Genomic DNA, 21,778 nt, shown 5'->3' on the forward strand with positions numbered 1-21,778 from the left:
AGTGGTGATGATTGGGTTTGAATATAAATATAGCATATTTTTGTGTCGGTGCAAGAACGCCCTTAACACCACATTTGTGCACATAGCATGCGCAAAACACTCCCTTTAGCAGCACGCATAAGTGAATTGCGCAAGGGCGTTTCTGCACCAATGTAGTGCACAAAAAATGACTAGCTTAGCGCGCTCTTTCATCGACACGTGCTCAACATGTGCAAATCACTTTTCAAACAAACCTGAATGTGTCTCTTACGCTTCTACATGTTCATTTCATGAGGAAGTTTATCATTAATTATTACCTATGTAGTAAATTTTTATTGAGGTGTTCCTCGAATCTCCATTTGTTTCAGTTTCAAGTATAGTGTTGTATTCATTAACTAGCTGAGGAATTTATGTTTTATTAATTGGTTTACTTGATGACAATGTCTAGCCTATGCCGATGACGTGACTTTCCCCACACACAGCTGCGAGGGCTGAAGGGTTAAGCTCATCTTCTATCGCCAGTAGCTTAGCTCCTGACTTCGAGGTAGTCTTAATTCTGGTAAAGATGTTAGAGGTTCGAAATTGGGTGTTTGCCAAGTCTCCAAATTGAAGCAAAATTCTGAAGAAAATATGAAATTTATGAGATATGAAACCCAACAATTAACCAGACTGTGGTCATAGAATAAAAACTATAATTTTTTCATGTGTCTGATCTTATGCAATGATTCTTTATCATTCAAATTAACAGTGTAATCAATGGTTGTTTTCTTTTTACTGAAGGGATCTTGTGAAATATATAACTTGAAAGAACCAGCAGAGATTATTCAAATTTTGAAAAGAAATGATATAGAATAAACCTTACAATGTCAATGAATTTAGGATTTCAAGGAATGTTTTACACAGAAAATGAATTGAAAAAGGAAATCTATATATAAAGGATCTTCTAAAACGATATAAATGTGGGTTTCTGTCACCCTTAACTATAATCTTTTCACTGCTATTATGGCAGTTTAATTGTAAGCACTCCCTTTTTCACTCAAATAATTTGGAGAACGTTTGTTGAGAAATCTACCAGAATTGAAAGACTAGCTTGAAATGTGTGAACCTCCTGTTGCTAGCAGTGTGTATGGATTGCCACGGTCATCTTGGCTACAGCAGAATGTGCGGGTAGACTTCGTCTTCATTTAGGCCGCATCATACAAGCAACATTGTACCACTTATTTTGGAAGCCATTTGCTAAACATTTTGAAAATGTTGTTAATGTGCATTTTATCTATTGTTGTTTGTCAGATAATTGTAAACAGTTTTTTAGGCCAAGCAACACTTTTGCTGTTTTACTGATGCCTTTATATGGAAATTATTTACTTTTTACTTGTTTTTTTTTCTGGAATGAATAAATCTACCTGTTACATTTATAATTTCTGAGTGAAAAATTCCTTTTTTGTCATCATTGAACAAAGAAAGAACATGAAATGGAGACAGATTGTGATGGGGGAGAGAAAAAGATAGATAGGTGTGGTAGAGAAAGAGAAGGTAGAATGGGAGAATGAGAGTGACTTGAGAAAGTGAGATTAAAATATAGGGGGGGGAGAGGGGGAGTCAGTTGAGAGATTGAGATAAAGAAAGGGGGAGAATTGAGAGAAAGAGATGACAAAAAATATATAGTGGGAGAGAAAGGGCAGGGAAGTCAATTGAGAGTGAGATAAAATTATATTAGGAAGGGAAAGAATTAAGAGTGCAGTGGCGTACCTGGGATTTTCCACAGGGGGGGGGGGGCAAAACCGGTTGAAAAATTTGACAAGCAAAAAAAAAAAGTATAATCAAAAAGCTCTTCAATCGTACCCAAAAAAATTTCACAAGCAAAAAAAAGGTCTTCAAGCTCGTCGGGGGGGGGGGGGCAAAATAAGTATTCAAGTTCGTCAGGGGGGGCAGGGATATGTCTTTTGTATGGGTTGTAACTCGTCAGGGGAGGCAGACTGCCCCCCCCCCCGTAGGTCCGCCAGTGAAAGAGTGATATATCTATATATATATATATATAGTAGGGAGAGGGGAAAAGAAAAAGGGGAGAGGATTGAGAGAAATTTATATATATAGCAGGGAGGGAGATGAAAACAATATTGGGGAATGGGGAGAGAGAAAAAGAAAGGGGAGTCGATTGAGAGAGTGGGATATTAATATAGTCCGATTACGGGGAAGAGAAGAGAAACGGGAGAGGGAGAGATGAACCAGAGGAAGGGGGGTTAAGAGAAAGATAAAAATATAGTAGGGAGAAAGGGGAAAAGAAAAATGGGAGAGAATTAAGTGATAAAAAATATAGGGGGAGAAAGGGAATAGAGAGATAAAAGAGGGAGAGGAGTGGCGGAATATGGAAGGAGAGAGAAGGGCGGGATGAACAGAGGGAAAGAAGGAGGAAAGAGAGGCTAATATTTAAGACATTAAGGAGCTTGAGTTGTCCCCTCGCCCACCTCATCATTACATACTGTTAACCCCGAAAAAGGGATAATCGGATGCAAAGGAAAGTTATGAGAGGAATCGTAGAAAACAGTAGGGCCACTAAGAGAATTATATTCTAATTTGGTGCTATTAGATATTCCTCTATGTGGACCACAAGGAGTGCAAATATACATCGACGTATCACCCTCCCCCCACCCCCCTCCCCCCGAAAAACTGGATTTTATAGAGGAAGGGCAAAACGAAGCACCCCCACGAAAATGTCAACCATGTGCATAAACACAAGATGGCGCTAAAGCACTTCTATTACAGACCGCAAAACTCGTGTTTTCAACACGCTCTAGTGTACCGAATTTGTATGTTACTTTTATTTTCCTGGTTTTTATATTTTAAGTTTGAATTTTTCATAATGACACGGTCATCCCCATCTCTTTCTTTCTCTCTCCTCCTTCCTTTGCTCCTCCGCCTTCCTTTTTCTTCTTCTCTTTCTTCTTCTCATACTCCTTCTTCTTCTTCTTCTCCCTATCCTTCTCCTCCGTCTTCTTATTTGCATTTATTACTAATGATAATTATTAGCACTTTAATGACTATTACAGCACATCTCTGTCCGATACAGTATTTCGGCTATAACCTCTTCCTTTTCTTTATTTATTCATGTTATTCTATTTAAAGCAACATCTTTTCATTACTTTCTCCATTCCCCATCTAGGTTTTCCCACTTTCCATGCTTTCGCTTCGGGATTCTGTCACGTTCAATCTTTCTTCGTCTTCTCATTCTCACTCGTCTCTTTCTATGCGAATGACCTGTGAAACTCAATAATGTATTTAGTCTGGGACGCGCCAGTCATATAAACAAATTTAGAAAAGAGTAATGGAGATTTATCATCATGTTCTCTCCAATCAGAGAGAGAGATTTTAAAGAAAAGAACCCCCCCCCCCTCCGTGATTGACACGATGACTTTCAATGTCATCAGATTTGTTTATACCAAACAATATAGGTGTCCCTGTTATACATAATTATTTAGTACGAGAAGACTGATTTTGAAAAATCATCTGATTATGAAGCAAACTCGTTATGTTTTGTCATCATGATAATAGACATTAATGCGGAAAGGTGCTCGAATACTATTGGTGTAATATATGTCTTTATATTCTCTATTCTGCGTTCCCGCAACACAGCAATGATTTCATATGAAATAGATCTCATAAAGAGAAAGATCATTATTAAAATAAAATCATCTTATTGTTGCTGTTTTTTTACTTCACATAACGTAATTAGGAAACATTAAATAGGGTATACTTTTCATTGATATAAATTAAATATTGGAGCGCGGGTTGTCATTTTTAGGGGGCTTTGCAAATATTTTTAATTTCGATAGTAAATCACAAAATTGTGCTAAAAATAAAGGGAGGAAGAGGGGGAGAAGAAAAGACCAAAAAAAAGATTAAAAGGGGGAAAGGAAGAGAAGAAGAAAAGGGAAGGGAAAGAAAGGAAAGGGGAAAAAGAAGGGGAAGAAAAAAAAACGAAAAAGAGGGGAAAACGGGGAGAAAGGGAAAAAGGAAAGAGGAAGAGGAAGAGAGAGAGAGAGGGAGAATAATGAATAAATGATCGCCCATTTTATGTTCGAATTAGGGGACACCATATTGATGATCGAACTGGGGGGGGGGGGGGGTGCCAATAGTTGCTGAAACTATGGGGTGCCGAGGTGATGTTCGAACTAGGGGCGCCAAATTGATGTTCGAACTAGGGGGCGCCTAATTGATGTTCGAACTAGGGGGCGTTAAATTGATGCTCAAGCTAGGGAGTGCCAGTGATGTTCGAACTAGAGGAGGGGGGGGGGGGGGGGCGCCAAATTGATGTTTGAACGAGGGGGTGCCAAAATGATGTTCGAACTAGGGGATGCCGAAATGATGTTCGAACTAGGCGGCGCTAAATTGATGTTTGAACTAGGGGACGCCAAAATGATATTCGAACTAGGAGGAGTAGAATTGATGTTCGAACTAGAGGGCGCCAAATTGATGTTCAAGCTAGGGGGTGCCCAGTTGATGTTCGAATGGGGGGGGGGGGGCAAATTGATGTTCGAACTAGGGGCCGCTGAGTTGATGTTCGAACTAGGGGGCGCTAAATTTATGTTCGAACTAGGGGGGGGGGCTTCAAAATGATGTTCAACCTACGAGTTGGGTTCCAAATTGACCTTGAATTCGGGGGGGGGGGGGAGGTGGGCGACCTTTAAAAAAATCGCCCGCTCTTTCTTCGCGCTTGCCTCATTTATTTGGTGAAGATACCTATCCTTTCCATTGTTAGAAAAAGTACATAGCAGGGGCCGCGGAACTGGGGGGGGGCTTCAGCCCCCACTTTTTTCCAAAACCGTGTACAAAAACGTAAGAATGACCATTATGATTGTGATTTTAGCATGGTCAGCCCCCCCCCCCCCACTTTTGGCTCAGCCCCCCACTTTGAAAACCGTTCCTGCATAGAATATCCAATTTTGGGGTCAAAATCTGAAAGAAAACCTTAAATTTAGCTCGCGCTTCGCGCTCGGACATTTTGTTATTTAGGTATCAATCCTGTCAGAAGTGGTCAGAATATCCGCTTGGCAGGTTGTAATATGAAACAAAAATCTGGAGTTCTGGCTCTCTAAAGTCTGGCGTTTCATTCAATTTCTGGCAGTAAGGGTTTGTTTCTACTTCGCCTCATCTCTGATTTTCTCAACGGCCTGGGCCACCTTGAAGACGGTGACCTCATCGTAGTGTTGTCCTACGATCATTAGCCCCACCGGTAAGCCCCCGAGGTAGCCCGCATTGACGCTAATGGCCGGGTGACCAGTCAGATTGAAGGCCATCGTGTTGTCCAACGTTTCATAGCATTTCCTGAAGTATTCTGAAATAAAGAGAGTTAATGTCAATGTATATGAAACGGAGAGTAAATTGTGAAGAACAAACGAATAAAAGGATAAGAAGACTTTAAGAAAGAACAGGGGTAGAACAGTTCCCATGCTCCAAATAAGTAAATTGGCCTTTAAACCGATTTTCAATGATATAATATAAATAAACAAAATAATAATAGGGAATAAAACAGTCACCAATGAGAACATTTTACAACACAAACGATGGTGTCTGAAATGATTGACCCCCAATAGCTTGTGCCATTGTGCATTTAAAGTCAAGATCCATGAACACCCTAAATAATAGATAAAATTATTAATTATATTAACCAGTGGCGGTGAATATGTGGACTAATATTTTGGTACATTTAAGTGAACAGGCTCCTAAATTGATCAATCATTGATGCTTCAGTCACACTTCCCCTACGATGTCCGCACTGTGGGTGGAAAACAGTCGTTATACGGATACAGGAAGCTGATACAAAAATCAAATTACATCTGTTTTCGACTCGCCGCACGGTCATCGTAGGTGAAATGTGACTGCGCCGAATAAACCGATAGTTGTTGGATAGTGTTGACAAAATACATTTGAAAGTGATCAGTGATGCGGCCGCAGTCACATCACGAAAAGGGAACCACCTCCAGAGCGACCGAATTTATTACGACATACCATCGGTCAGTTTGGAGTCGTATGTGTTATTTGCAATATTCGAACTAAACATACCAGACAATGGGTCATTCTTGAAGATGAGCTTAGAAGCTGTGAACGGTATGGTCGGCATGGCGAGAACGTCCACCGTCTCGAAGATCTTGTCATAGGCTTGACGGAGCGTGAACACCAAGTTACGACCTCGGCAGTAGACCTGCCCTCTGTAGTACTTCTGGAGGTATTCACCTTGGAGCATGTAGACCTGTGTGACGGAATTTTATACGATCCAAAATCTTGCTCAACGATTGGTCAAAAGTTAATCACGTGATGAAATCTTGGTAACGATTGGCCAAAAGTTAATCACGTGATGAAATCCTGGTCAACGACAGATCAAAAGTTAATTCACGTGATGAAATCTTGTTAACGATTGGTCAAAAGTTAATCACGTGGTTAAATTTTGATAAACGATTTGTCAAAAGTTAATCACGTGATAAAATCTTGGTAAACGATTGGCCAAAATTTGATACACGTGATGAAGTCTTGTTAACGATTGTTCAAACGTTAATTCACGTGATGAAATCTTGGTAACGATTAGTCAAAAGTTAATCATGCGATGAAATCTTGGTAAACAATATTAGGTCAAGATGTAATCACGTGATGAAATCTTAGTTTAAATGATTGGTCAAATTCTAATGACACAATAGAAGCAATTTGGTCCATTACGTTGCCATGGTAGAGTTTACATTTCAAAGACCCTTCCCCTAGTTCAACTTTTTTTTAGGACGAGAAGATGGAAGGGGTGGGGGGGGGGGTCCGAAATAAAAGTAAGTATGAAATCTAATTTCACCTTGGATCATGGGCATGGATCTGTTTTTTTTTTTTTACTAAAACATATTGGTGAAGGTTTGAGGAAAATCCTTTAAAGATTAAAAAATTTATCAAATTTTCAAGTTTTGGATTTGTGACGTCATAGACGAGCAGCTGCCCCATATGTTATGTAATATAAAATGTATAAATTTCAATTCTTTAAAGGTTCGTGATGACTTTTTTTTATTTTCTTTTTAGGAACGGGTGTGAAATAATTGAGATACTGAAGGTACAATAAAAACCATTTGAAACTTTCTGAGAAAATGAAAATTATTTGACGTTTTACCGTACGATATGTAGGAAAGCTACTCGTATATCGTCGGCCTTATGCCAAAAGGGCCTTAACTGCTTTTGGCCATTCCGAGATAATGGCGTTTAAAGGTTTTGGCCTCTCTAATAATCAAAAGTTTGTGGTCGTTTTTTTTTTGCTTTTGAAGCCAATTTCGATAAACGTGTTAAGTTATTAAGTTTTACATGAAATGTGTTAAATTTATTATAAAATATTCAGAACCCCTAAAATCGGGTTAAGGCCCTTTTGGCATAAGGCCGACGATATGACGTCATAAATCATGTAATTAAAATTTTGATAACTTCCTTATTCTTTAATGGATTATTTTAAAAATCGGCATTATTTTCTATTATTTCTTCAGCTAATTTTACAATAACCATTTTGCCAGAGGGAACTTCCCCTTTAAACAAAAACAACGAACAAATAATTGAATCGACATAAAATGAAAATAAGTAAATAAGTGAAAATAAGTAAATAAGAAAATAAGTGATTAAGTAAATAATTAACAAATAATCAACAACTATTATACAGCAACATATAGATCAATGATCAGATAAAACAAATAAATTTTGCAATGTTACCTTCATTGAGTTAGAAAGGTCATCTACCCTTGAAGAAAAATTTTTCCCGATGCTATTGCGAAGCTGGTCGGATAATAACCAACATGGCCTATGCCACAGCCTATTTTGAAGTGAAATAGAATTAAAAGTCGAAAATGGAAAATTATCTTGCATTAGAATGGATAAAATAGTAGTTGTCTATCTGGATATCATTTTTTAAGTTTGATACTTCTAGCGGGAGGGACGGTTTTTAAGAATCTAATATATCGATTAAACGACAAGTCCGCCCCCTAACAAACGGTATATCTGAATAAATAGAGAAAAAATCCAATGAGCATAACACTGAAAATTTCATCAAAATCGGATGTAAAATAAGAAAGTTGTGACATTTTATAATTTGGCTTAATTTCACAAAACAGTTATATGCACATCCTGGTAAGTATGCTAATGAGGAGACTGATGACGTCATCCACTCACTATTCCTTTTGAATTATATTATATGAAATAAGAAATATTCAAATATTCTCCTCACTGTCAAGTGAAGCAACAATTAATTCCGCCCTGAATATGTGGAATTAGCATTGTTTAATACCATATAGCAGAGTCAAGGTGGTCCTTGGGGGGGGGGGGGTTCTCGCCCTCACCCAACCCAAACCAAAACCAAGATCCTGGCCATGCCACCAATGTCCGTGATCTAGGCATCTAATAATCAACATTCATTATTTTGCTCTTTTATCCTACATTCAAATAGATATAAATGCTATGTGCATTCTTTGTAATTATGTGAAGCTTGTTTACCCCCCCCCTCCCCCCAAAAAAAATATTGAGAAGGGAGCGACTTAGTACGTTTGAAAGGCCTGTTTGTTTAATTGAAATTCTATGGTTCTAAGGGCATAAATGTCAAATATAGTGAAAAAGAGTGTAGTGGCCGAGTACAAAAAATATCAAGTGCTTCTCATATTGGCTTATGAATAATAAATAATAACATAGAATTTGTATGGCGCACGTATCCACCTTGCTAGGTGTTCAAGGCGCTCCTATATCAATCCTTATCAATCCTTACTATGTAACAAAAAAGGACGAATACAATAAACCAAGTATGAAAGCGGGATGAGTAATTGTAATGATGTGGTAGGTGAAAGGATGTTGTGTTACTTACTTCCTAGTCGGCACATATGTTCATAAGCCCCTTCTGCGATTGCTCCCCAAATATTGCTGGCTGTAAGAGATTTAAAATAAAAAGAGTTTCAGAATGGTTCATTTTTATGTTAATTCTGAGTTACAAAACATCCAAGGCGAAGGGTGAAAAAATATCTTAAGTTTCTTTAAATTCTGACAACCAAAGACAGACAGTGAAAGTGAAAGAGAAAGAGAGAGAGAGAGAGGGGGGTGGGATGGGAAGGGTATGAGGGGGAGGGGGGGGGGGGGGCTGCAAAAAGGGCTCGGTGTAAAAATGGCAGAGGTAAAAATGGCAAAGGTAAAAATGGCAGAGGTAAAAATGGCAGAGGTAAAAAATGGCAGAGGTAAAAATGGCAGAGGTAAAAATTGCAGAGGTAAAAATGACATAGGTAAAAATGGCAGAGGTAAAAATGGCAGAGGTAATAATGGCAGAGGAAAAAATGGCAGAGGTAAAAATGGCAGAGGTAAAATTGGCAGAGGTAATAATGGCAGAGGTATATGTTAGAGGTAAAAATGACAGAGGTATAAATGGCCAGCCTTAAACTCCCATGCCCAAAAATCCAAAAGCCCCTCCATGTAGTAGATTAAATAAGAAAGGTTCTGGGAAGAAAAAAAGAATTATAATGTTTGACTAATGGAAAGGGTAACATTTTTAAATCATACTGTAAACTTTCTGCCCCAAATTGATAACACCCGAGTTGGTTTTTCTTAATTAATTCCTGGACTTACATGAACAGCCTTCTCATGTCAAATTGCTCTTCTAATATTCAAATTTGAAGCACACTTTGGATCCCAAGTATTGTAATTAGTTCATTAAAGGGGAAATTTAACCTGACATAAAGTTTATTGTAAAAAAAGCAGAAAATAATTAAAATGATATTGGTTAGGGTTTAAGGGAATTCATCAAAGATTTAAAAAGCTGTTATAGAATTTTATCTTAATGGTGACGTCATTTCCGAGCAGTTTTTTTTTTCAAATCTGTTATAACCAAAAAATATCAATGAAATGCCTTTTTTTTGTTTTTCAATTTTTTTCAATTTATTTCATTTTCAACAGAACGAAGTAAAGTGGTCAAAATAATTACAATGAACTTATAAAGACAATATAAATTGAGGCATGTACAAATTATATTTTCCAGTAAAACAAAGTATTATATATTAGCAAAATATTATAAAATTCTGAGAAAATGGAAGGGTCCACTAAAAACCAATGCTTGTATTGCATGGACCCCTCTAAATAATTATTGTAGTATATCAACATACAAATCATTTCACATCCGCTCGTGAAAGACTTTTTTAGCAATCATGAACCACTGATTAAAAATTTGTAATACCTAATACCGGTCGGTTACACTTCGTAATTCCGAACGTTCGTAATTCCGAAGGTTCTTTATTCCGAAGGTTCATAATTCCGAAACACGTAAATTGCCTATACCTCGATGTTTATTAATCCGAAAACGAAAAAGGGTTCGTTAATCCGAACATTTGTGGGGGTAATACCGAAGGTTCGTTAATCTGAAAAGAAAATGAGAGGCGTAATTCCGAAGGTTCGTTAATCCGAAAACGAAATGAGCTCCCTGCTCGTATATGACGTCACAGATCAAAAACTCAAACTTCAAATAACTTTCTTAATCTTTGATGGGTTTTCCGTAAACCTTCACCAATAAAATTTTCTGCTTTTTTTTACAGTAAATCATTTGTCAGGGTGAACTTCCCCTTCAAAACAGGTCGATAGAATATACCTAAGAAAAGCCTATAAATTTGAAATAAAATCCTTGATTCGCTACACATTTCCAAATTCAGGCGGTAACTGTTACCATAGAAACTAGTTTAGGAACGTGCCTTCCACTGGACTAGCTGCAGTGAGGTATTAAATTTAAACTCTAATTGCTATTATTATATCATGTACTATTAACAATATACGTATCATATCAATATCTATTCGGATCCATTATGATGTTGAAATATGAAAAATTACTTTTATTACAGAACGTTTGTTATTTTTCTGTTATCCAAGTAATGCATGTGGTTCGAAGAAATCCCGAACTTTTCTATTTCAGTGTGTTAATGGTAGCGCAAATTTTGGTGTTTACATTAAAATTAGTTTGGTATGTATGTGATGAAGTGCTGTTCTACTCTACGAAATGCCAAGATGAAATCCTTTCATCACTCACTAACTGATATCATTTTGGCATGGAAATGTTTGAGTTTAATCATATCAAAGATAAAGTATAGGGCTGACCTAAAATGATTAAAAAATCTGAATATCTTTTCAGTTCATAATGCTCATTCCGTCGTTAGGATTCCATTCAAGGCCAATAATTATGACTGATAATAACTGGAAAGGCTTTGTCTTTTCCTTGTTGATGTAGCATGTCATGATTTTTACCTCAGTCATTTTCAACTCTTGCCATTTTCATCTCTGCCATTATTACCTCTGCCATTATTACCTCTGCCATTATTACCTCTGCCATTATTACCTCTGCCATTTTTACCTCTGCCATTTTTACCTCTGCCATTTTTACCTCTGCCATTTTTACCTGGCACCGCAAAAAGAACCATATTTTATACATTTCCCGTCAAAATTCCTTTTGACAAACACAGAAAAAAAGGTCATCACTCCATTGCCCCTTCACCCCCACGGCGTTACGAGGGGAGGGGGGGGGGGGGTGGTGGTATAAAGAATAACTTATTTCATCTTTTTTTTTCGTGTTTTTGAAAAAAAAATGTAGTGTTCTCCACTGAATTTGGGCACATTTTTTTTCTCAAAGATATTGAAAGTGATTACAAAAAATCTGGACTAATATATCAATTAATTGAACTAACTTATAACCACTAAACAAATAAGAAACCATTAAAAATAGCTTGCAATCGCTCACTTGAATTGTCAAATTACATTTTGTATGCAAAGGAACAGATACATCTTTTACAACAGCTCCCTCTGCGGTTAGTTTGTTAAGGGTTTCCTTCACTAATTTGTTGACGGCTTCATCTGCTCCTTTCATAGAAAATCCCTCAGATAGGAGTCCTACTTTAAGTCCCTCGATGCTGGCGTTTTCCATCTTAAAAAGAGGGGGGAAACATGTACATTAAACTAAAGATAAAAAGGGCAAATCTCGTTAAGTTCCTTAAAGGAAACCAAAACTTAAGAAGGAAAACAGTCTTATTGGAAAGAATAAAATCAGAGGAACAATTTAAAACAAGATTCATCAAAATCGGTTGTGAAATAAGCAAGTAATGGACGTTTAAAAGGTCTTGTTGTCCCGGGGGGGGGGGGACACTTACATTGACGAGTGGATACCATGCGCGACCCCCCCCAAAAAAAACCGTAAAAGGATGTCTTTTTTAAGATAGAGCACGTTTCGTACGTAATGTGATAAGGGTGTCAAAAACACAAAAATAATAAAAAAGGGTATCCATTTCGAAGAAAGATATGTGTTTAGGGTCAGATTTGCGGGGATGATAAAAAAAATTGAAATGTTTTATAAAGGATGTCCTTTTGCTACGTGTGTAGAGTCCGATAAGGTGGGGCCGTACTAAACCAAATGATGTGCTAAGGTAAAACCGACGACCGACGGACCCGTGACATAACAATAACAAATCCCTGTACTTGTTTAGGTGTTCATTTCAGGGAATACTTGCCATGAGTATCGTTTTGTTACCAATACTTGTTAAGGGTAGGGTTTCACACGCCAATACTTGTTAAGGGGTGCATTTTCAGAATATGGAAAATACGTGTTTAGGGTGCTTTTCGAGACCCCATGGTCGCGCATGGTATCCACTCGTCAATGGAAGTGCCCCCTCCCCCGGGCTTGTTGTACTTTCTATTAGGATCCTCAAATTGGCAAACATGATTCAAAACGGCTGATTTTGTGGACAACTCTCCATTTGTTTTGTACACAATTTTTCAGATTTTCCCCCGTCATTTTTATTTTCATCATTCAATTTGAATCTTGCCGCCTTCTGGGCATAACATATGTCTTTGAAAAAAAATAACACCACATAGGTCAAGAGGAAATAATGTGAAATAGGTAAAATAAAGGGGAATATCTGAAAAGATCTAGGACGAAAATCGGGTCTATGATAATAATGGGGGTTTATTTGCAATTCGTCTAATATGCCAATTCGTCCAGTTGCCAACTCGTCTACTATCATTTGGTCTACCATGAGTTAGTCCACTATCCACATGGTCCAAGTGCTATTTCGTCCACTCACCATTTTCTCTAATAACCAGTTGCTTCATATACCACTTGGTCTAATTGGTTAATTGTGCAAAATGAATGAAAATGAAATGGATATTAGACCAACTGGTTACGGGACGAAATGGGAGGCGCGGGGGTGCTCCCTTTTACCTCTTTTGTGTATTCAGGTACTGTTAAATGAGGGTGCTGTCTTGCGTCAAGACCACCATCATAACCTGCAATCACCTGAAACAAAATAATTAATCGTTTTAGAAAAGAAAGAAAAATGTGACTTGACCATTTGGCTGATATTTTCGAGAGGTTTTTACCCGATTAGAAATATATGGTTCTTCACCCCCTATGGCAGGTACAGATGGGGGGGGGGGAAGGGGTCATTGCCTCCCCCAATTTTCATCACAAACAGAGAAAACAAAATTGAATGAAAGGAAAAAAGGGTAAAACATGATATCATTTTATTAAAACTTTGTCAGAATTTATCACAAAATTAGATTTTGGTCTTTAGAAAAGTAAAAAGCTGCTAGCGGACAAATCAAGCGCAAAAAACAATTTAAGTGTTGTTTTTTTTGCTTGATTTGTCCGCTAGCAGCTTTTCAGGACTTTCACCCCATGTGCAGACACCTTCAATAACGTAGATAGTCTTTTTGTTCAACCCCTTCAATGAAAAAAAAACAGCCTTTGACGAAAATAGGTGATTCGAAACAGTAGTGTCGTCCTGGACTCTCAGTGGACAACCGGCATAATATTTGCATTTTTTCTCCTGTCCGAATCTTCGGACGATCTGCTGTCTCGGCACACCAACTTTCGACAAATACCTCTCAGCTCTCCATGGTGATTTGACTTTCATCTGTAAAGGAATTGGTGCTTGGCCCCAATTACACAGAGCCCGAGGGGAGACCGTTGAAAGACCTTTCAAAGACCAAAAATTAGCAAGGTCTTACAGCAGTCTCGATAGGATCACTAAAATTTGTCATCTCTGCGGAATGGCTCAAAAAGACCCCCCCAAAAAACTATTAAAAAAGTAAGTGGTACTTCTTGTCTTATTTGGCCTAGACTAGTCCTATAGAGATCTTTCAATGGTCTTTTAGAGATCTTTTATGCATCAAGTTATCTTTCAGAATTCTTTCCATGGACTTTGCCTGGTCTTTCAATGATCTTTCAATGATCTGTCATGAGTATTACAGTGATTTCCGCAAAATCTTAAGAGACTGCCGAAAGATCATAGAAAGACTAATAAGATCTTTGAAAGTTCATTGAAAGACCACTGACAGAATTCTGAAAGACCATCAATTGACTATTTTCCCGTAAGACCGCTGAAAGACTGTTTTGTACCATTTAAAAAAAAAGTTTTGGAGATCATTGAGACCATGAATACCACTGAAAGATCCATCAGGAATCGTGTAAGACCTCAGAGATCTTTAGAAGTTCGTTGAAAGACCTTTGAAAGATCAATTAAGTTACATGGTCTTACAAGCAGTCTTTCAGAGGTCTTGCTCTCTGTGGAATGGGGGTTTTAGTGACTGCGAAATCACCCTATATACACTACCTCAAGGAGCAGAGCACAACCGTGAACCGTCCTTGACATAGGCCCAAGGTGATCCACGGACATCTCCATACCCATCGCTCCAGTATACGGGACCAGACCGTAAGTGGGCTTGAGACCGACAACCCCAGTCCATGCCGCCGGTAGACGGATCGAACCTCCTTGGTCTCCACCGATTGACATGTCAGCTTCTCCAGTCTGGACCTGGCGATGTGTGTGAATAACGGTGGGTGATGGTGTGTGTGTGTGTGTGGGGGGGGGGGGTGGTGATTGAGTTTTTTTATTTTGAAAAAAGGTGTGTCAATCAGATATGAATACTTAGGTCAGGGATCGAACTGGGAAACACTCTCAAATTTATATTCTCTATTGTCCCACACTATTTTTTCCTGGGTATATAACGGCACATGCTCTGTATTTCATTGCGCACGCGGAGTTCTACCAGGGGAAAATAGTGTAATTAAAATTATCTTTATCAGCAATATTATTATTCAGTTTATCGTCAATTGACCAATATTTTGTCATTTTTGTCATTTGAACCTTTCAATGCCTTGAAAGGAAAATACCGGGGACGAAAAGGGGTACTTACAAAAATATATTAGTGTTTTACTGCTTTATTTTTGTTGAAGGACTGTACATTCTTATTAACAATATTATTTGCCTTTATATGAAAATAATTTTAACGACCCTAATCGATGCACCGGAGTTTATTATTACTATTCAACATAATTATTGCCCAAGAGGGGGTTCAACCATATTTTCCTCAATCAGAGAGCCAAAAGCCGATTTTTTTTTTTGGGGGGGGGGGTGTCTTCGTCTAAAATTACTTTTAGTTTTGTATTTACGAAGAAGATTAGATATCTGATGAATAGATAATGCGAGCGTGAATCTACTTCTTTTATTGATATAGTAAACTCACAACAACAGCGCTTCCTGAACTTGACCCTGCTGTGCTTCGGGTAGGATCGTGTGGGTTTTTGACGGGTCCTTTGGCTGCAGTAGAGCTACACCCAGTGAAACAGAGATCCTCGCATGTCGCCTTCCCGACAATAGTGCCCCCTGAAAAGGGCATATGAATAGTTTATTCATAAATAATCATCAAACAACAGCGATGATGGCAATCGTATCAGTATCCTCATCATGATCATTATCGTCATCATAGTCATCCTCCTCCTCATCATTATCACCACCACCACCACCATGGCACCATCATCATTATCATCACCGGCATCATCATTATCTCCGTCTTCATCACCACCATCATCATCATCATCATCATCATCATCATCATGGGTGTCGATCACGGGGGGATGGGGGGGATATATCCCCCCCAATATTTCAAGTGGGGGGGATGGCCTGTATTATCATCCCCCCCCCCCAATAATTTAGGGTAGAAAAATTATAATAATGATGATGATTATAGTATGCCATCAATCAGTTTGTTTCCCTCGCAATTTGTGTATATTGTTATTAAATAAAAACATTCTTTTTCAGGACTATTAAACAGATGGGTGGAGGTTCAAGATGAAAAAGAATGAAATGTTTATGAATCTGATATTTTTTAACACATGACATAAAAGGACCCCAACGAAAATCAACTTTTGTTGATAGGGTGTTCCATCCCACCAGTGGTGAATAAATTAATTTAAATAAATCATTAACTCAAAAGGGTGGAAAAATAAACGGGAGTAAAAGGGTGGCAAGATAAATAAAGGAATGACGGTAGCCCGATGGCGCACGAGAAGCCATAGTCTTAATTGGTCCGAATCTGCATTTTATCATCATGCATTAAGAAGAATAAAGATATTGCCAGTCATGTTAGATTTAAGAGAGAAGTTGTATACACAGAGGCGTCGATCCTGGGTGGGGGGGGGGGCAGGGGGCGATCGCCCCACCAATGAAAATATTGGGGGGCAAACATATCGTTTTGCCCCCCCCCATAATTCCGCATGTGCAACTAAAAAATAAAATAAGATTGTAATGCTACACTGAAATCAGCAAGCGAGATTGAGATACCAACTCGATTTTGATTTAAAATCGTGCTCAAAATGTCTTCTTTTCAGATTGGAATATAAAAATTTTCAGCTCGCGCTTCGCGCTCGCATCATGTACCAAAACCCCATACTTTTCATGATTATATAGGTGAATATAATGTCCCGTTTTCAATTCTAAACCTCAAAAGAACTTTGATTTTGCAATAATCTTTTGTTGGATGTATATCTTCCATTAAAGTGTCCTTTTTTCCAGATCAAAATATCAAAATTTTCAGCTCGCGCTCGCATCTATTGTTCTTCTAGATACCCATCTTAATCATTGGTACCAAAAATGCTTAGAATATCAAGCTTTCAGGTCAGAATATAAAGAAATTTCAGCTCGCTCTCTAGTGAGATACATGTATCGACCCTCCTCATGAGTTACTACAAACAAACCTAAACAGTTATATTTTTCCTGTTCATGACATACTAAAAAAATTTAGCTCGCGCTTCGCGCTCGCATTGTTGGTGAAGGTGAGATATGTGTCTCTTTCTCATGAGTTATATATATATATATATATATATATATATATTGTGATCGAGCGCCTTTGGAACGTTGATTCATAATTTTGCCCCCCCCCATCTGAAAAATGGATCGACGCCCCTGTGTATACATCATGCTCAATAAACAGATCACTATGTACATGGTCCAGTCAATTTTTGTCATTTTTTTCTCGGTATGAGTTTAGAATAGGCTTACTTGTAACACAAATTGAATTTTAAAAAAAAATTATACAAGTATAGTACTCTACAACAATGAAGGAATTACCAAGAACACCATGCATATATCAACCACTCCCAAATGTCCTAACTTGTGATTTTAGTGGGGGTAATGTTGAAATATCCCCATCCACAAGAACATTTGTGTCAATCATCCCCCCCAACCAAGAATACCGATCGACACCCATGATCATCATCATCATCATCATCATCATCATCATCATCATCATCATCATCATTGATCATCATCATCTAGCGGCTACAATGCAAAAACCCCGGTGTTAATTTAACAGCAGCCCGGAAGCTATAAGTCCACACCAGAGAAGAATTGAAACAACACCAGTTTGGAATCAAACCGATGCTGTTTTAGGACTAATTTGTGTTGTATAGACAACTATCTGGTGTTAGACCGAAACCAAGCTGGTGTTGTTTAACACTTATCTGGTGTGGACATAGATAGATTCCGTGCTGGTGCTTAACGCCGGCGTTTGCAGTGCAGAAGCTAATTTTGCTGCGCATGTTATTGTATCGACACTTTTTTGGTCCTAACCTGCATCTAGTATCCTAGTCACGACCGTTGCATCAAAGTCTGGTGTGAAACCTTCTAGGGCGTGACATCCATTCATCATGGGAATCCCTGCTACAGCGACGGTATCCTTGACAGCCACTCGTTTTCCCGCCAATTTACCATCACTGGCGCCCTTTATTTCACATTTCCAGTACCTTATGTCATGAAAAGTACGAGGCCCCAACGGTAACATGGCATGTTTTATCCCTTAACTCGTTCCATCGACTTATAAATAACTATAAGTCAAGGGAACGAGTTGTAAGTCGGGGAACGAGTTATAAGTCCAGGAAAAGAGTTATAAGTCAGGGGAAAGATGAGTAATTCTATAGGGACATATTGGTAAAATAATGTCATGTCGCCTATGGTGCTCTGTAGAAAAGATACATTTATGGCGATGAAATGAAAATCCATAATTCATTGTTCGAAATAGACATGAAATGAAATACTCCGAAAATTTGCTTTGCCCAATTAATCGTGGGCCCGGCAGCCACCGTGCAGCGCCAGATCGACGAGGCTCTATCCATTTAATCGTTGAACGAAAAACAGCGTAGAGCAACTCCCATCTTTTAACGTCTTTTGGTCTGATGCGGCCGAGGTTTGAACCCCCGACCTCCCGGTTGTGAGACGGACGCTCTAACAACTGAGCCAACACACCGGTCTCTGTGATACCATTTAATCCATATGACATTTGACAAATATGAGTAACGATTGAAAGCATTTGAAATACCCTTTAATTAAAATACACACAACTAAATATCAGTTTAAGTTAAAAATATATTACAGGTTATCATCATTATCATCACCACCACCACCATCATCATCACCTCCACCACCGCCACCACCACCACCACCACCACCACCATCATCATCATCACCATCGTCATGATAATCATCATGATCATCATCACCCCACCCCCACCACCATCATCGTCATCATATCTTCATCTTCATCATCATCATCATCATCAACCCAACCACCATCATCGTCATCATATCTTCATCATCATCATCATCATCATCATCATCATCATCATCATCATCATCATCATCACCACCATCATCGTCATAATATCTTCATCATCATCATCATCATCATCGTCATCATCATCGTCGTCGTCATCATGGGTTAATTTCGCCTATTTTGTTTTTTTAAGGGGGTGCCATTTTCGCCTTTTTATCAAACATAAGTTGTGTTCTTATAAGCATTCAGAAATCTGCAGTCATGTTGTACATTGCCACCACCACAACCACAACCACCACCACCATCATCATCATAAACGTCGTCATCATCATCAACATCCTCATCATCATCATCAACACCACCACCACCACCATCATCATCATCATCATGCATTATCATAATCATCATTATTATCATCATCACCATCATCATCATCATCATCACCACCCCCACCACATCATAAACGTCGTCATCATCATCATCATCATGATCATCATCATCACCACCACCTCCATCATCATCATAAACATCGTCATCATCATTATCATCATTATCATCCTCCTCCTCCTCCTCATCATCATCATCATCAACACCACCACCACCATCATCATAATCATCATCATCCCCATCATCATTACCATCCATCATTCCGTTGTCACTTTTACCATTCATTATATGGGTTCTCCTCTTTCCCTGGTCTGTACCCTGGAAGTCTGGGGTACTTAGTTGGCAACCTCGGCTCCGGGATATCTTCTGTCTCGTTGATTTTCTCAATGTTTCCTTCTATCTCTGCATGAAAGTGCTACAATAATGTCATAAATCAGCACTTGTAAAGTATCATATATAATATGGACCCCTGTAGACACATAAACCACCCTTTCAGACAAGCCGCCCAGCCCAAATAATAATAATAGTAATAATCATAACAACAACAACAACAATAATAATAATAACAATAATAATGATGATGACGATAATAATAATAATTATAAAAACAATAATAATAATAATAATAATGATGATAATAATAATAATAATAAAGGTGTAGACGTATAATCTTTTAAAAAAAATGACCGAGGGAAGGGGGAGGCGTAATTCCTATCTATTCTTCAGTAGTTTTTTGTCTACAAATCGTTGCCAACATATTTTCAGTTTCAAATTATATCACAGTCCATTAGTGAACTATAATTTAATTCATGAATATATAATCTTTTAGATTTATTCATTTACCACAATCTGATACAAATACAGGTACAATAGCATAAAAAACACATTGGCAAAAATTCATTCAAAAATACATTCAAACATGAATACAAAAGGGTACATTATGAATAGAGTAAATAACAGAAAGTTGTGGGATTAACAATAGGCCTCAAGACCTTTGAAAGGTCAATCTCTATAACACAAAATATCTACCGAAACGAAAACCAAAGGGGGGGGGGGGGGGGAGGAACGGATAAGGCAAATTAATATGAGTTCAGAAGAAAATTTCAAAATGTTAGTTTAAAAGTCGAAAGACTTTGGCAAGTCTGTTGTTCATATGAATAATACAGCTGTATAATATCATCAAGGTTATATTCCTGCATGTTGCTGTCAGGCTCGTTCAAATCAAATCAAATAAAATAAGATCCTGATGAATGTTAAATCAAGTTTTGTCTTTCTCCTAATTAAAATATGATTTTTTTTCAAATGATTTGAATACAAACTGAGATATGAATATTCTGTCAAATATATTGTTCTGTATATAGCATACACTGCAATTATTTACTAAACTTGCAATTTTAAATCAGTATTCCATAGTTCGAATATTTACCTAAGTCAAACCATTAATTTTAGACCAGATTTTGCTAAACATGTATTTCATATCTCTTCTAAAATTCCTCCCAAGTCTTAAACTGTATTGTGGTCCCAACTACGAGATTCGAATTTGGTAAACCTACTATTTAATACTGCAAAAACTAATAGATACAAATAAATAAATAATATAAGATTTGTATAGCGCACGTATCCACCTTGCTAGGTGCTCAAGGTGCTCCTATATTATCCCGGCTATAAGCTAGTCTACCGATACTGGTGCGCACAGTTTTTTGAAGAATTACTTCCTGTCGGTACCCATTTCCTCACCTGGGTTGAGTGCAGCACAATATGAGTAAATTTCTTGCTGAAGGAAAACATGCCATGGCTTGGAATCGAAGGCAACGTCCTTCAGATTTAAAGACAAGAGCGTTGTGGCCCAGTGGATTAGTCTTCGGACTTTGAAACAGAGGGTCGTGGGTTCGAATCCCAGCCATGGCGTAATTTCCTTCAGCAAGAAACTGATCCACAATGTGCTGCTCTCAACCCAGGTGAGGTAAATGGGTACCGGTAGGAATTAATTCCTTAAGAAGCTGTGTGCGCTATGAACGCCTAGCTTAGCCGGGTAATATAGGAGCGCCTTGAGCACCTAACAAGGTGGATATGTGCGCAATATAAATATCCTATATTATTATTATTATTAATCGCTAGAACACGACGCCCCCAATTAATACCTTAGTTTTCAAGCTATGACGCAATTGTTGTTTCACAGTGCTCTCATCTACCAATGGCGGTAAAAACATTTACTTACCTTAAATTCATCATCTTCCAGATGAAGGCCCATATCTCGAGCAATATCGGATAGTTGAACACGGGTTGGGCATCTTACCATAGGACTAGAATATAATTCTGTTTATGATGTTACATAAAGATGAAGAAACGAGTGGTACGAAATTATACTTATGAAGATGGAATCGAACGCATGAATGTTGTTAAAAAAACCCAAACAATTATAATTATTATGCCTTTAAAAAACATTGCACTGCTGAAGATAACCACATAAATATAATTATTATATCTAGGAATATGATTTATTATTATCAAT

The 21,778-nt window shown here is 38.0% G+C and overlaps 1 pseudogene; it reads right to left on the minus strand.

Annotated features, from left to right (window-relative positions):
- Positions 1 to 4,912: 4,912 nt before the first annotated feature.
- LOC121420766 lies at positions 4,913 to 21,565 on the minus strand (annotated as a pseudogene).
- Between the last annotated feature and the right edge of the window lie 213 nt (positions 21,566 to 21,778).

The sequence above is a fragment of the Lytechinus variegatus genome, chromosome 8 (genome assembly GCF_018143015.1).
Source record: "Lytechinus variegatus isolate NC3 chromosome 8, Lvar_3.0, whole genome shotgun sequence".
Classification (NCBI taxonomy): domain Eukaryota; kingdom Metazoa; phylum Echinodermata; class Echinoidea; order Temnopleuroida; family Toxopneustidae; genus Lytechinus; species Lytechinus variegatus.